Source organism: Lepisma saccharinum, chromosome 2, assembly GCF_977018435.1.
Source record: "Lepisma saccharinum chromosome 2, izLepSacc3.1, whole genome shotgun sequence".
Classification (NCBI taxonomy): Eukaryota; Metazoa; Arthropoda; class Insecta; order Zygentoma; family Lepismatidae; genus Lepisma; species Lepisma saccharinum.
In genome coordinates, this window is record NC_139230.1 from 34,350,745 (window position 1) to 34,364,948 (window position 14,204).

The following is a 14,204-nucleotide window of genomic DNA, read 5'->3' on the forward strand; positions in this document are numbered from 1 at the left end:
AAACTAGTTCTTAGTGCATCTCAATTTTATTGACGCGATATTCAGGGTGCTTTAAATCTAGATATAATAAAAATTCTTATGTTGCCTTATAATAAGAAAAGTGATAGATTTTGTATTCAAAAGAGAGGAACTTCGTTGGTGGTAAAGCGAATTTTGCGTAATCGTTATTCTTTGTTGCAAAGGCAGATGCTTTGTGGGCAATTCACAAAACTCTGAAGGACCGACCATTCTAGTTTGACTCATTATATCGTCTTCGATGGTCATGGATATGGATATTTCGTTGTGTGTTATTTAATGTTTTTCCACCAAATCTTAATTCATCCTCTTCGTTGCAATTAGAACCTACTTTTCTGGAGAGTCCCATGGAACATTATGGCTACTTTTTTTTTTAATTATTATTTTAGCATAACTTTTCTGCCTCTTTTGTCTAATTATAACGATGACCTCACAAAAGAACACCCACGACCAGGCCAGGACTCAAGCCCGGAACCTTCATGTGGAAAGACTGTTAAGTAGACCGGTTAAGTGGATGTTAGGTTCGATTCCTGGTTAAGACACAAATGTGAGTGTTTTGTCTGTCATGATGAAAACTAAACAATTAAGTGAATGCTATATTGAATGAAATACGAATGGGCTGAAGCTAGAGATATACCAGTCCCTAATTCCAAAATATTGTTTTTGGTCAAGCACCGTGAGGAGAATAAATGAGGAGCCTTTAAAAAAAAATAGTAGCAGACTCTGGTCTATAGTCAGAGAACAGCGGCGATGGGATTGGATTCGCAGAGCACGTGTCATTGAATGAAAAATTGAGGACTAAAAGTGGTAAAATTTATAAGTGCCAAAAGCGAAAGTGTTGGGAAATCGCATCGTTCCGCACATCAGCCCGTAAGAACGTGCACACTAGTGACCTCTTTACACGCCCTTTGAACTAGAGGGCTACCAGCCACATTTCACGTTTACCACGTTATAAAGCATGGCACATTTCACAGTTTAACGTGGAAAACTGTGTTTGAATTATTGTGGCACTTACAGTGTTTACCAATTTTCGTCTTCAATTACTTAGCAGGTCCTAAGTTTTTGATTGTGAATTATGATAAATGCTAGTGCAAGTATTGCTGTAATTTGAGTCGTTGTTTCTGGGGTGTAAGAAAAATGACATAAAATAAATTAAAATACTAAAAACATAATTCCTAAACAATGAAAACACTAAATTCATTTCCTGTAATTCTGAAGTTAGATTTTATGATCATTAATGTATTCCTTTGATAGATGTCAGCAGGATTTTTTTCCGGGGGGGGGGAAGCCAGGATTTTCTCTCAGGGGTAAGTAATGATTTTTCCCTAAGACACTGCTTTAATATGAAATTATCGTGCTCCTGTAAAGATCTGTGCCAGTCTTAATTGTAAATACCCATCCTTTATAATAATTAATACAAATTACTGCAACTGAAATGAAAGTATGTGGGAAGTATATAATATGAAGCTGATATTAATTTCCTTAGCAAAGTTGCGGCTAGACGTAACGGTAAAAACATAAACATTACGGCAAATCTTATCAGTGTCTGCTGAAGCTATGAATCAGCTGTTCCCACGCTTACTCGCTGTAGAAACAGAAGTGGCGACCTAACTGCTGCCTTGTGGAGTTGGAAGGACACAGTGACGGACTAACGACTTTCCGTCGTGGGGGTCATATTAACGTCGATTAGCTCTCTCCAGCGTATTTGCTTTAGTTCTAAATCCACTTTGTGCACAGATGTGCTAATTGGAACTGGACCTACAGTTTAAACTAGAATCCGAACCATTGTGCACCCAATCCGGGGCCCCTTCATTACAAGGTGACGGCGTTTCAACTACGCCATCGAGGAGGCCCGCTTAGCTCTCACGTGATAGGCTCAGCGAAGGTTTATATTGTGTTGTTGTGGTTTGTGATTTTAGGTACTAAATTGAAGCGATGTCAATTAACTATCAATTGCTCTTTTTAGCTGACTCTGTGGTTCATTATATTTAGATGCCATTGAAGAGAGGTGATCATCATTTACTATCATGCTCGTTGACATGCTGGGGGGCGGGAGGGGGGGGGGGGCTCGATTAATTTTAGATATTGGGGCGTAGTTTTTTTTCTTTTTAAACATATTTGCCCATCAGTGACGAACACTGCATATACCCGTAAGTAGCGTCTCCTATGCTGTTTAAAGGGTGAATGGTCAACCTGAACATTTTAGTCAACATGCTGAGTCTGTGGAAAGGATTGTTAAGTGTCGTAAGATGATTCATAGTGGCAAATCTTTTCATTGTATTCCAGTCGATTTACTTAAATTACGATACTATGTGGGTGGCGTTGAATTGGGAAGAGTGAAAACTTTCCGGTAAGAACTCTTCAGATTAATGCTTGAAGAAGCCAGTGACGTCACTCAGAGCCAGATTTAGGTCTCGGCCCAGTAGCGCCTAGGGGTGCACGCACTGGGGACAGCAAAATTGTTCCATCGTAATGCGATTCAGGCGTTTCAAATATAGGGCCATTCCATGTGATATCAACTAATAAAGAGGCACTTTTCAACCTCACCTATTTTGATTCATTTGAAATTTGGCACACTGAAGGGCCACCTAAGGTAGGAACCTGTGCAAAATTGCATATCCATATATTTCGGAAATTACGCGGGTTCAAAATGTTTTTGTGGAGTCTGTTCTAAAGTCTATGCACAGAAAGGCTAATCGGGACTGGACCCAAGTTCAAAGTGGGGTCCCACTATGTGCCTCAACAGGGTATCGAATCAGCGACCCCTTGATTACAAGGCTGCAACGTTACCACTACGCCATCCTGAGGCCCAAACGGATTCTATGCGCCACTGGTTTTACCCCAAAACCTTTTCTAGCGTTTCCTGGACTTTTGGTGCAGACTTTGCAGCCTTTCGTGCTCTGTAACCATGCAGTGGCGGAAGTCCAAACATGAACATGTATGAAAACCCAACGACCGACCTTGTATTTATCATTCATAAGGACATGGACGGTGATTTCAACAACCAGAAATTATCGTCCAGTGTATGATATGATTGAGTTGGTGTTTTAAGTCCACTTTATGCACAGTAAGACTAATCGGGACTGGACCTACAGGTTAAAGTTGGATCCGAACCACTATGTGCCTCCACCGAGTATCGTGACCCCTTGATTACAAGGCGACGACGCTACCACTGCGCCATCGGAGAGGCCCTAGTGTATGATATGAAGGACACTGTCTACTGAAACTGTAAATGGAGGGAGCCTATGTAATGGAAAATCATACTCAACAATGTTCTTGATATTCATTCCATAATTCGCTGCCTTGCAGGGTTGTTAAAGGTCCAGGAAGCCATAAATTCTAATGGGTTCTATTGGGTTCCGCTGAAGGACCGAAACCTATTTTCTCGCACAATTTAAATTCGGTCCAATTTGCGTATTGTTACATTGAAAAAAGGTTCCTGGATGTTATTTTAATTGTTCCTGAAAAAAGGTTCCTGGACCGTATTTAAATTGATCCTGGAATAAGTGTTCCTGGACCGAATTTAAATTGGTTCGGAAAAAATATTCCCGGACCGTATTTAAATTCATCCGGAAAAAAGGTCCATGGACCGAATTTAAATTGATCGCGAAAAAAGGTTCCTGGACCGAATTGAAATACTTTACAGATAAAAAGGTTCTATATGGTCCAGAACCCATTTACGCTTGCTGATTCTCTCCTGGACCGGAATTGAATTTATTTAACAACCCTGCTGCCTTGGCTTCAATGGCGTAGTGGTAACACCGTCGCCTTGTAATCGAGGCATCTCAGGTTCTGTCCTCGGTGGAGGCGCATATCACGATGGTTCTATCCTAATTTAAACTGTAGGTCCAATCCCATCATACTATCTGAGCACAAACTGGAATTAAAACACTTTTTTGACAACCCTAAAGTGTCTGTGACTGTACGAGGGTCAAGACTGCGCAAAAAGCTTAGCTCACGCAAGTCAATACATGCAACATAATTTGCCCCACATTTGCTCCCACAAATTCGAAACAAATCCCATCAGTTGCCTTCAAAGTTATTGTGAATCCATTGCATACTGGATTAACTGGGATGAACAAACAATTGAACAATTTCCCTCGATGATATGATGAAATGGATAAACGGACAATCACAAAGACCACCCATGCCCACGCCGGATACTTATATTTTTGTTTATAGCTGGATTAATTGTAAGATACAGTGCCGAGGAGAGCCGTAGCTACAGAGGGGGAGAGGGGAGTCAGGGGCAAAGAGAAGGCGAAAAGTAGGAATAGTCAACGTCGCGGTGAACCGTGTAAATATAGTTCCCCCTCCCCGTTAAATTAATGATATTGTCAGTTTGGGAAGAAATTAACAAAATTTTCTTTGTCGCTTCGCTCTCAATACATCTTCAATAGGAATCCTATCAAGTTTATACTTATATCGGTTAAAATAGATATGTATATGTACAGTAGGCATTGATGATAGGCACGTGCAGTGGCGATTTGAAAATCGAAAACTGTCAAAGTATCAAAGTAGGTAAATATATATTCGACGTTTTTAAGAAGTGATCATGAATATATACAGCTCCATTAAGAGACACAAAAAATACTACTTAGTAATGCATTTTAAACTGTACTCCAAGTGTTAATTTCTCTCTCTGAGAGAGAGAGAGAGAGAGAGAGAGAGAGAGAGAGAGAGAGAGAGAGAGAGAGAGAGGATAAAAGATAAATAATTGTTAGATGAGAAGTTTGGCTTTAGCCTTGGGACTATGTTGTAACGTGGGGATAATGGGACAGCTGAGGGGCTGCTTTGTGCAATTCTTTGAAGGAATACTATTCCCCGCACCCCATTCACTTCGGGCGCTTATCAGAGCTTGAAATGGAAAATATTAGTTGGGACGATATTACGTCGTGCCTTTGGGATGGCAGAATGAGACAGCTGGGGGATGCTTTACGAAAATTTTGCTAACTGGGGGGATACCATTCCCCCGGATCCCTCCTCAATTCGAGCACTGACACTTATTGTAAATAAGTTCGTAAGAACCAATAAATAAGGCCAAACGAACATTTCGAACTTAATCACGATGGGTAATCTGTCGTAGTGATGTTTGCCACAGTTAACGATGGTGTGCCGATCTCATTGGCCTAGTGGTTAGCACAGCACGCTATGATGCCAGGAATCCCAGGTTTGAATCCCGACCTTGTGAGTGTCCCTTCAATTTCATCACTCATCCTGATCCTCTGCGATTAGGCAGTAGTGACTGAAAAGCGACGCTAAATAACAAAAATCAAGAAACAATATATTTTTGTTGTACAATAGCTCGTACACTGGAAGCAAAATTAATACGAAGTCTTGGTTTTGCTGTTTGCGAGTGAATATTAAAATTGAATCTAAACTAGGAAAATAACGGCATTTTCCCAAGCAGGGAGAGGGCACCTAATTGGGAGCATGGGAGCTAAAATCTAATCTCGTCCTGGAATATCTAGTCAAATTCTGAAATTGATTTTGTTTATTATACTTCGCATTTCTCCCACTTTTGGCTAATCGCGAAGATGAGGATGAGTGATGATATGATGAAATTGATGAAGGGACACTAACAAAGAAGACGCATGTCCAGCCTGGGATTCGAGCACGGAACCCCTGGTGTGCTAACCACTCCGTCATTGAAGTCGGCACTGGTACCAAAACAACGCCACGGTAGAGTAATCTAATCTGGGGATATAACTGTGAATTAGTCCAACGTATACCCTGTCGCAGCTAACTGTGGAGCAAGGCTGCGCATAGCGTCAGAGAAGCGAGGGAAATCGAGTAGCCAGAGCGAAGCAGTACACGCTGCTCGAAAGGCAGTATCTTTCCTCCCTTCACGCAATTCTGTCCCTCTCACGTGTTCATTGGTGGAGCCGTCTCCCGTCACTACTTGCGCAGAGACTTGTTTTCGTTCACCTGCTCCACAGTTAGCTGGGACAGAGTATAATTGTGAAGGTTAAGTGGTAGAAGTGACGTTCGCGCATATAATATGAATATGTGAAAGCTTTCCTTTTGCAAAAAAATCCTGCTACATGTGCGCTATCAACATATGGTCAAAAATCTCTTAATGTGGGGTACTGCAGTTGCAACATCACGTTGCAAATTTCAAGGCCAGCTAGGGTTGATAACTCTGTTTTTACCACACATGTAATTGATTATATTAATGTTTGTACTGGTAGGGCAATCTTTGTTTGCGTCTTATCTTGCATATAACAACGAAGATACTGTCCACAGGGACCTTCTGTCGTGGTTGGTGACTTAAACGTTTCCGATGCAAAGAAAGTAACACATCACTTTTTTAGGACGTTAAGGGGGAGTCAGCGATCACTATTTACTAAAATATGTTAATTGGTATTAGAAGGGAGGGTAATAGCTTTTATTTCAGGCTGTACACTTACTTACGGTTCAGTCCCGATTAACCTGTCTGAGCATTAAGTTGACTTACAACAAACTGCCAAACCTTTGAGAATCCTGCAGTTAGTCCCCAAATAGAAGTCTCTTTAAGTGTGCACGCACAGCCATTGGCGTCGCGAGAAATTTTTGTAGGGGGTGTCACGTCGTTAGTAAAATTTGAATAGTAGAAATAATAATGACAATTATAATTATCATGCTTATGGTTATTACTATAAAATAATAACTATTATAAATTAATAAACCAATGTTATTCCAAATTTATTACTATTATTGATTTGGTTTATTTTACTTCGCTTTTCTGCCACCTTTGGCTAATCGCCAAGATGAGGATGAGTGATAATATAATGGAATTGAGCACTCGCAAAGAACACCAATGCCCAGGTCGGGATTCGAACCCGGGAATTATTATTATATCCTTGGTGACAGTATTCTAGTCGATCCACCAGCACAACTGTTTTCTTTATTATTTTACTTTTCACTCAGTGTACTGAAATATATAGTTATTCTGTTTTGTTATAACTTTTACACACCTCATTCAAGAAGAAGCTTTAAAAGATATAGAAAGGGGGGTGTTAGTCATAGTGCATTGTGTGACCTCTCACATAAGACTATTTTTTGGAATTTTGAAAACCTTGAAACCATTTTTTCTTTGGCTTAAATGGTAGAATGTGAAATCATAAGCTGGTTCCAGCATTTTGCACTAATTTTTTCGATTTAACGCATGATACTTCCGTTATCATCTTCGAATACCAAGTAATTGATCTTGATTTATTTTATTAAGAAGCTTGATTTTTTGTAACTTGAAATAAACTACGTCCATTTCTAGAAAAAAGGGGGGGGGGGTCGACGGACCAACGTCCATGCGCACGACCTTCGTCTTTTTTTTATATACAGCTCTCCATGCTGTATCACATTCATGGGCATGTCAGTTCCTTCGTAGGCTTGTGAGGCACAGAAATCGACACCGGAAGGAAGAAGTCCATTGTAGTTCTGCCCAGATATGTTTACATAATATATAGAACAATTGAATGCTTAAACGTTGACAATGAACGCAGCTATCAGTTACAAGAAAACTTGAAGCATGTGAATTATGTATACATTCCCCATGTCACTCCTTTAGTCTGTGATAGCGTAGGAACTAACGCTGTCATTTTGTAATCAACGGGTCCTCTGTTCAATTTCCGGTGAAGGCACAGTGTGTTGAGGTTCGAGTCGCACTTTAACCACAGCACTGCCATGCTATTATCTGCATGTTTTCTAACAGATTTTCGATGTATTGTAATACTGCATGTGTGACTTACATGTTAACATCAATATTTTGTGTTAATGTTAGATTTCTTGAGCATAATGTTCATTTATGTCGACAAGTGCATTGTAGACTGTGTCTGTAATGCATACTCTCTCTCTCTTTGCTCTCCTCATTCACACACACACACACACACACACACACACACACCCGCTCTCACTTTTATCCCCTCTCTTTTGTCTCCCCTCTCTCTCCCTTGTACTCTCATACACACTTTATTTCTTTTCTGTGCTCTCTCTGATCCACACTCACTCCCCTCTCTTTCACACACACACACACACACACACACACCCCCACACACACCCCCCCCCACACACACACACACACAGAGAGAGTCACTACCTTCCCTATATCTGACACACACATTACACACACACACTCTCTCTCTCTCTCTCTCTCTCTCTCTCTCTCTTACTTCTCTCTCACACGACACACGCGCATACTATCTTCTCTCTTACAAACATACACGCGCGCGCGTAACACACAACCTCTCTCCTCTCTTTCACACACATAGGTTCTTTCTTCTCTCTACTGACAACACTCTCTCCAAGCTATACGTATATATCGCTTCTCTCTCACAAATACACATTCACTCACTCGATATATTCTCTGTCTTTCTTTCGTCTCGCAAACACGGCCTCCGTCGCCTCTTCCTCTGACATATACTCTCCCTCTCTTCTATACCGCCCGTCTCTTTCACTCATACACAGGCACACACCCCCCTCTCTCTCTATCAGACACACTCTCTCCCCTCTATCTTGTCCTCTTTCTTTCTTAAACTCTCTCTCTTGCCATCTTTCTCTCACAATATTTCCCATATTTCCTGTCATTCACACATTCACTCTCTTCTTTCTCATTTCTTCCACACATACAGTCCTATCTTCTCTCAGTCACACAAACTCTCTCTTCTCTCTCACAACATATCTACACACACACACAGTCTGTCTTTCTCTCGCTCTCTCCCTCCTCTGCTCACTTTCTAAACTATATCCCCTCTCTTCCTTTCGCACACACGAACATTCTCTCTCTCTCTCCTATCTTCACACACACTGTCTCCATATTCTCTCTCTCTCTCCCCCCTATCTTCACACACACTGTCTCCATATTCTCTCTCTCTCTCTCTCCTATCTTCACACACACTGTCTCCATATTATCTCTCTCTCTCTCTCTCTCCTATCTTCACACACACTGTCTCCATATTCTCTCTCTCTCTCTCCTATCTTCACACACACTGTCTCCATATTCTCTCTCTCTCTCTCCTATCTTCACACACACTGTCTCCATATTCTCTCTCTCTCTCTCTCTCTCTCTCTCTCTCCCCTATCTTCACACACACTGTCTTCATATTCTCTCTCTCTCCTATCTTCACACACACTGTCTCCATATTCTCTCTCTCTCTCCTATCTTCACACACACTCTCTCTTGTCTTCTTTCTTTTTCTCATTCTCATAGTCACACACACTCTTTCTATAATCTCTGCGTCTTTAGAAAAACACCCTGTCTGTATTCTCTGTTTTCTATTCTCCGCCTTCTCCTCTTTAACACACGCCCTCTATCTTTCACACACACTGTCTCTCTTTCTCTTTCTCCCTTACGCATATTCTTTCTATTATCTCCTCACTCTCTACACCATATCGCCTCTTTTTTCAATAACACACACACACATTATCGTCATTGTCTCTCACAACATCCATCTCCTTTCATTCCCTCGTCATCGTATCTCACAAAATCCCTCTCTTCTCTTTCCTATATACTCACACTTATATATATATATGCACAACCTTTCTGTCCTCTCCATATCTCTCATACATACTATTCTCTTTCACAACCACAGTCTTCATCTTCACTCTTTGACACAAAAACTCTCTTACCTCCATTCCCTCTGAGCTATATACCGCATCTCCCTCTCACTCTGGCGTGCAGACAATCTTCTGTCTCTCTCACACACTACTATCGTCATCGTCACACACACGATCTAACTTTTCTCCTTCTCTCTTGTTCACTCTCACACACAGTATCTACCTTCTCTCTCCCCCTTGACTTCTCTCTCTATCTCTCTGACACACACACACTTTCCATTCTCTCTGTCTCTCTCTCCCTTTCTGCTTTCTCTCTCTTTCACACACATTTTCAATCCTCTCTCTTTCTGACATATTCTCACTCATCTCTCGATTCTCTACAAAATATATCGTATCACCTTACTGCCATACGCACAACAAACACACTATCCTCTCACCCCCCAAACTCTCTCTTCTCTATCACACAGAGTCTCTGTCTTCTGTCCTCTCTCTCTCTCACTAGCACACACACATACCTCATTCTCTTATGTACCTCTAGTAGTAATGGCAGCACTATGTTCCTACGCGTCAGCAAAAATTTGATGCGCCTGGTGTTAAGTTACATCCGGTTGTAGCGGGCCACGAGTGATTTTATTGTTGAGTCAGCAGAACGTGTCTGATCACGTTGAAGACATCGGAAGCGGTGGGGGGAGGGGGGTCAATGGGTTTGTCACGTTGTTTCTTGATGTATGCTAACTTAACACGTGCGTATGTTTGTGTGTGTGTGGAGGAAATGCGCGCGCAACCATTGCGTATGATTCAAAGACATGAAGAAATGATTTAAAGATGGCGCCGAAGGTGCTTTACCCCCGAAAGTTTAGCGGCTAAGGTTATTGCTCTGTAAAACAAGAGGCGTCGAGGGTTCGATTCCTGGTAGAGTCAATATTGATTGGTTGATAGATTGAGTTAGTTTTTTAAGTCTGTTTTATGCACGGCAAAACTAATCAGGATTGGAGCTACAGTTGAAAAGTGGTGATTCGGACCACTATGTGCCTCCACCGAGTATCGAACCTGGGACCCGTTGATTACAAGGCGACGATGTCAATATTGAATGGTCTCGATTAGCCTGTGTGTAAATAAAGGCAACAAAATGGTTGAGTTCGAAAATCGAGTTGGGTTAGTGGTTAATGTTGTCACCTGGCAATGAAGAGGTCGCGGGTTCGATTCTCTAGGTAGTTAAATTAGGCCAATTGTTTAGTCCCGCCATTATAGGTCCCGATTAGTCCATCTGTGCATAAATAGTGTTTGAATAAAATCAAAATGGCGGCCGCGTTTTGTGTTTAGCGGCGGCGGCGACCGGGGCGCGGCGCGGCGCGGGGCGGGGCGGCGCGGCGCGGGGCGGAGCGGGGCGGCGCGGCGCGGGTGGTGTTTTTTATTCCGCGAGATGTTTTAACCAAGTGGTTGAGGGTTCGATTCCCAATGTTAGTGAAAATTGGATATTCAATTGTATTTGTTTAAAAGTTCCGATTAGCTTTTTTGTGCACAAAGAGAAAATGAACTAATTGGAAATAGGATGTTTATGCTGTAATGAAAAGGTCCCGGGTTCGATTCACAATGTCAAATTGGCAGATAATGATGTTGTTTAAAAAAAAAAAAAAGAAGTGTGTTGAGTCCCCATTAGTATTTAGGCAGGAACAGATATTAAAAATCAAAACAAAATGCCTTTTGATTACAACGCAAAGACTTTACCGCTAATGTATAAAGATAAATTAGAATCTGTTGTTTTGCCGTGTGGGGCCCCAGTACCGATTAGCTTAAATGCATAAAGAGTAGGTAAAATAACCAAGATGGCCGTCACTATTGTTTTGTGATCAAAGAGGAGTCACAGGTTCGATTCAATCAAAGGAGGCAAGATTCTATGTTTCAATTCCATGTAAAAGTCTAAAGTTATGTTTCGATTAACCTCAATGCATAAAGAGGAATTAAACAAAAACAAGCAAAATGGCGACAGATGTGATAAAAGAAAAATTGAATTAGTTTTTTATAGTGACAAGAAAAAATAGCGAATCATTGTTAGAAATAGAATGAAAATAAAGATACTTGCCTTTGCGTGTCCAGCGCTGTGCAGAAAAGCTCTCATGCTTTATCTCCGACAAGTCCACAATACACATTTTTTTTATTGTATAGTTAATTATTAATGTTGTTATTAACACAGATTCTTACCAGTGTGAAGAAAAGCTCTCATGCTTTATCTCCGACAAATCCACAATACACACTTTTTCATTATATAGTTAATTATTAATGTTGTTATTAACACCGAGTTTTACCAGTGTGAAGAAAAGCTCTCATGCTTTATCTTCGACAAGTCCACAATACACACTTTTTCATTATATAGTTAATTATTAATGTTGTTATTAACGATTGTTACCAGTAAAAATATAAACCATGAGGATTTTTAAAGGGGGTGCTAAGTGAAAAAAAAGCCAAGACATATATTTTATCCCTGTTTATTACCAATATTTACAAAATTCAAAAGAGCCGCACACATACACACACACACACATACATATGTAAAATGTTTATATTGTGTCACCAGTTTATCAGCATGTTATTTAACAAGTTTTTATTCTTCAAGTTTGTTCACTCACCCACATAAGGAATTGTGTCACTATCATACCCATTTTCTGCTGCAACCACTGAATTAAAATGTTTCACTATTTTTTCCACAAGCATGTTCTCGCAAAAAACAAACACTTCTTTGGAAAGTCTTTTTCCGTCGATGTTTTGTATAGACAAAGGCTCAGGTTTTGTACATCCATGTAGATGGGAAAGCACAAACTTCTCCTTATGACATGCATGGACAGGGGAAATATCTGTGCAACCGAAACATTGTTCGCGAAGGTCGAGAATGCAAGATTCCACACAGTTTCCAAAATATGATTTCAGATACGGCGACACTGTTTCACACATAACTTTCGCATGCTCGATGCACACAAATATCTTCATAAAGTTCCGCCACGAACTTTCTGCGATGAACACTATCTCCAGGGAACCGTAAGCTGGTTTCTTCCTTATAATGATCTGACGGCGATTGTACAGTGTGGTTATCAGCAATTCATGTTGCTCACTTAGTGGGTAGGAAACACGAGGCTGCTCACCTGGAATAGCGATGTAATTGTCGATTACTGGAAACAATTCCTGAAGAGCGTGCCACTCCTGCAACTGTAGTTCAACACCGGCCGCCCCGCTTCTGTGTAGCCTGACCACAGGTTGGAAATCCAGATGAGAGGAAAGTCCGATTGAGATAACTTTTGTTTTCGAAGCATTCAAATAGTAGACGTGATCAAATAATAGCGACTGGCGTATAAGACTAGTTACTTGTTTTTGTTCTTCAGGTAAATGCTGATCGCTCTCTTTCTGAAGAACCCCCTTGAAATTAGTGTACGGTTGAAATTTTTTTTTCAGCGGCATCGAAATAGAGGATTCCATGACTAAGAACTGCGAGATACTGCATGTCGCAGCGTGCAGGTATACATTTGAAGAAATGCGTGGGTGTGTTTTTGAGACGCATGCGCGCGTAGCAAACCAAGCATGTGCTGGACAAAAAAGGTGGAGGGGGCGGGGCATTACAAAGATCAATGGTGAGAGAAAAATCAGCAGAATATCATAAACGTCATATTGAGAAAATATTGGATAACAAATATTAATTAATTTAATTAAAACATCAACCGCATTGTCGATCTGAAATTATAATTATATAGACAGGGGGCAAAATGGAAAATATCGACGATGTTCTAGTATTGGATTGTTTCTGTATTTCCATCGGTATAATCCTCCACCACATTTGAAGCATACTGTTTTATCCTCTTTTTGAATGTAAAATAATCCTGCTTCGGACAGAGCTTCTACAAACGGGAATTGTTTTGATTGCCAGTTTCTGAAAGAGGACAATCTAGCATTGAAAGATCCCATCTCTGGATATTGCGTCATTGTTCTGTAAAGACACAAAACAAGATAAATATTATAAGTAAGCTGTTGTAAACTGTAACGCTACAAAATTATTAATATACTATTAGGACTATATGTAATTTGTATAAAATTTCAAACAGTATTTACTGTCAATATTTTCTAGTATACGTACCGAGTATTATAAATTTAATTTACGAGTCAGCAAATAAGTTGATATAATATTGTCGTTTTTTATCGGTACTGGGAATAAAATTTGAAATTTATGCATGGGTTTACCAGAGGCTCTATGGAATAAATACAGAAAACAGTAATGCCCACAGTACCCAGACCCGTAACTTTGTATCTGATGAGTGTTGTACGTATAGAATTTAGAGTTATTTTCCAAAAATCGCAAATGGTTATGCACATGTGGAGGTTTTCCGTAACTATCAAAAAATTCCCCCCGGGAGTTACTGTCTATGTAAATTGCTACCCAGTGCTTCCCGGGGCTATCTTTGGGATCTGTATTTACAATCAACGCTGCTGGTAGTTCCACATGTACAGGTAATTCATTAGCTGCGAAAACACCAACATGATGATTGTCAAAGGCTCTATTTGATATTAACCCGTGAAGCAAATTTAAAGTCGACAGCATTGCTGGACACTAAATAGTAATATTGTGCAACTCACCTTGTTATACAATTAATCCAGATGAATATCTCTTTGATTAT

General features: G+C 40.4%; 2 protein-coding genes across 2 annotated transcripts in view; one reads left to right on the plus strand and one right to left on the minus strand.

The window, feature by feature from the left end:
* LOC145983990 (uncharacterized) overlaps positions 1-14,204 on the minus strand; it is a 63,160-nt gene that overhangs the window by 37,274 nt on the left and 11,682 nt on the right. The gene's annotated exons all lie outside the window — the stretch shown is intronic.
* Positions 1-14,204, plus strand: part of Creld (Cysteine rich with EGF like domains) — a 134,575-nt gene that overhangs the window by 2,392 nt on the left and 117,979 nt on the right. The window lies entirely within an intron of this gene.